Source organism: Scyliorhinus canicula, chromosome 7, assembly GCF_902713615.1.
Source record: "Scyliorhinus canicula chromosome 7, sScyCan1.1, whole genome shotgun sequence".
NCBI classification, from domain to species: Eukaryota; Metazoa; Chordata; class Chondrichthyes; order Carcharhiniformes; family Scyliorhinidae; genus Scyliorhinus; species Scyliorhinus canicula.
Window position 1 is genome coordinate 194749656 of NC_052152.1, and position 3712 is coordinate 194753367.

The window sequence follows — 3712 nt, forward strand, 5'->3', positions numbered from 1 at the left end:
CAACGCCACGGTGAGGTTGCGACACCCGGCTGGGGGCTGGTCTAACATGGCAACGGTTCTCCGCCAAATATTGCCACGATCCTACGTTGTGCAGTCTGACGATGGAACACTGTTTCGACAAAATCGCCGAGACCTTCTAAAAGTTACACCTCGTTGACAGGTTTTTCCAACACTAGATCTGCGGGACTCTGTCATGCAACATCCTGGAACTCCAGCAACAGGTGTCCAAATGGACGTAAAAGACTCTGGGTCTCCATGCCCACTCAGGAGGTCTATCCGGATCAGACGTGCACCCAACTATCTGAACTTATGAACATGGACTGACAATATCATTGCTCTGCCTTGTCTTTTTATATAAACCTAACTGTGTTTGAATTTGTGTTTAGTTACAGCTCTGCAACTAAGAAAAAAAAGGGAAAAAGGGGGGATGTAGTGATCCTCGCCTGAGTATGTACAGAAGGGGCTGATGGGAAATGGAAGTACCACCAGGGGGCAGCACAGGGACATATAAGAGTGACGCCGAAGGCCAGCCCTCGCTCACTTTGGCTGGAGAGACGGTGGAGCAGGACAGGGACGGAAGTTGAGCTCAGGGCTGCGAGTGTGGTCAGGCCTAGTTGCAGAGCATAGAAAAGCAGTATCTTTACAAGTGCTATTCTGTAAGTAAAAAAGCTAACAAAGTCATTTATTGTGGAGCACAATAAACCATCCTTCAACTGCTGAACGACTTCTAGCATTCATTTAAGAAACATAACAGGTTGTAGAAGCGACAAAAGATGGAGAAAGGTAAAGCACTCCAGAATTATGAGACACTGGGTGAGAACGAGTCTGAGGATAAAAGAAAACGGCAAGAATGTGAAAACTTATACAACTTTATCAGCTTTACTCGGCATATGACTGTCTACGGCCTGTTGCCCTTAACACTGCATAGCAACCATGCAAATGCCATGTTATTCAACAACTGGGACTTTTCCTGCTTATTCAGCGAGTATCAAGATCTGTGACTGGGTTTTAGAAAAGGATCTTTCATCAGCAGCGAACTGGCAGCTGGGCCTAGTACATGTGTAATTAATTGACTATTTTACTTGACACTTCTTGCATTAGACTATAAAGCAAAGTACTCAAAGGGCTAATAAAAGATAATCCCTAAACAGATCAATGAAACAGCAAAGAACATGATGAATAAATGTGACTATAAAACTTTTCATTTCAGGGGGAAAAGAAGTAATCCCTCCGTTCGTGCTTATGATGCTATTAATGCATCTGTTTTGATATTCCCCAAGATTTGATAGCAAAGAAATGAAATGCTGTGAGCTGCCAGTTCCTATGTTTGAGATTTTTTTTCCCAAGCCTTTAAATCATTAAAGCAAATGGATTTGTGCCTGTGACACTCTCTATGATATGTAGAGAGGGATTAGCCTAGTTTGGCGTCGCTTCAGAGCTTTATGCTTGTGCAGTCTTCGATTCCTTACAAGTTATTGCATTCCCTACAGCAGAGAGCTGTGAGATCGTACCATTTGTTAAATTGATTAAAATAATTAAGCAGTAATGTATGAAAATTGCAATCGATTCAGTGAGCTGAAAAAATGGAATCTTCCGTTCAGTTTAGCCTCTGAGTAATATTCTGCAGTTAAAGCATCTTTGATTGAAAAATCTCAGAATCAATATTATGAGATTTTGTAAATTAACTACTGTCCAGGACACAGTGAATGTTGCAGCTAAAAGCTTAAGGAGACATGACACAAAAGCAGAGCTCAGGATCCAAAGACATTCCCAACGCATAATCTTGCAGGCGCGTTGCCACACCGCAAAAGACATATGTGGAAGAGACTTCTATTTGTTATTTAGTGGACAGCAGCTTGATAATAAATGTTCTAAGGCTATTTTAAATTTTTGAGACAATGTAATATTTATTGTTGAGTTAATTTTCCCCATTTTCCCCTCTTTCTGGTTAGATCGCATACATACCGTGATGTCAGCTCTTTCATCAACCTGTGTGGGATTACCACCTTGCCAATAAAGGCTAACATACCATTTACTTTCCAAAAGGTGAACCTGCATGTGAACTTTTCACCCTCTAGTATCGACCATTTTCCTGCCAAGGTAGTCTGTTTCCTGGTTCCTACCTTATTGAGCATTGTTGTCCAACTAGAAGCAAAGGGGGAGTGAGGTGGGTGGGTGGGGGTGGCACGATTCCCAGAATTGCTCATCTCCGAGCATCTAAATTAGCTGCGTCAGCAAAATGGGCTGGCCCAGTTGCTTCTATACGCATACCACCAAATGCTTTTGTGATATTTCCTGCTTTAGGAATAGAGGAGGCTGCCATTCAACTCCTGCGGTCTAAAACAATCCTTACACTTTGCATCACAGTGTACAACCATTGTCCACTTGTCAGTTTTCCCAATGTTTTTTCCACGTCCATGCACACATAAACAAATACAACCACACACACATTCACGGGTCATCTATCTCTTCACCTTCTTGCAGTCTGTTCACAACTACTGCAGTCCAACATGCTAAACCAGTCTATTCCACTCACCCCTATCACGCCTACTCTCAACCTCCACCATTTTCACACAATCTGTACATTTGTACCAAGAAACTCACAAAGCAATAATTTCCCAGCAACAGGTGGTGTAGAAAGTGCCAGTTAGTAAAATGACCATTTTTTTGTTTCCCTCTGGGCTTAAATCTTTTCTTTTCACTGATGTTCCTTGCAGACCATCAGCAAAAGACTAGCTGAGCTTGCCCGAGTGAGGTGACATAGCGGTTCGCACTGCTGCCTCACAGCACCAGGGACCTGGGTCCAATTCCGACTTTGGGTGACTGTCTGTGCGGAGTTTGCACATTCTCCCCGTGTCTGCGTGGGTTTTCTCCCACAGTCCAAGGATGAGCAGGTTAGGTGGGGTTACAGGGATAGGGTTGTGGGGAAGCGGGCCTAAGTCGGGTGATCTTTCAGAGGTGGGTCCAGACTCAATGGGCCAAATGACCATCTTCTGCACTGAAGCGATGCTGTGGATTCTAAATAAATGAAAACAACCATTGATGATTAAAGTGACGGATCAAATTTCTGTGCGCTCCATCCTTTCACACGCCAGGTCTGATACCGTAAAACGGTGCTGTTTTAACAAAACACTAACCTTGCTGAATATTCACTTGCATGCAGCTAATGACTCTCCATATGCCTTGCACAGCTCTTATGTTGGAGCACCCGAGTACAGCCAGATGGATTGCTGCAACCCATTTAAGGGAACATTTATTGGAAGAAACCTTAAGGTTTGTACTCTTTTTAAAAAATGAATCTGCGACCGAGAAATTGGACAGCACAGTGCCTGTTTTCTGGGCACTAACCAGCTCATTAATAACAATAACGATCTTTATTTTACATAGTTTTACATAGAATTTACAGTGCAGAAGGAGGCCATTTGGCCCATCGAGTCTCCACCGGCTCTTGGAAAGAGCACCCTACCCACGGTCATCACCTCCACCCTATCCCCATAACCCAGTAACCCCACCCAACACTAAGGGCAATTTTGGACACTAAGGGGAATTTATCATTGCCAATCCACCTAACCCGCACATCTTTGGACTGTGGGAGGAAACCGGAGCACCCGGAGGAAACCCACGCACACACGGGGAGGATGTGCAGACTCCGCACAGACAGTGACCCAAGCCGGAATCGAACCTGGGACCCTGGAGCTGTGAAGCAATTATG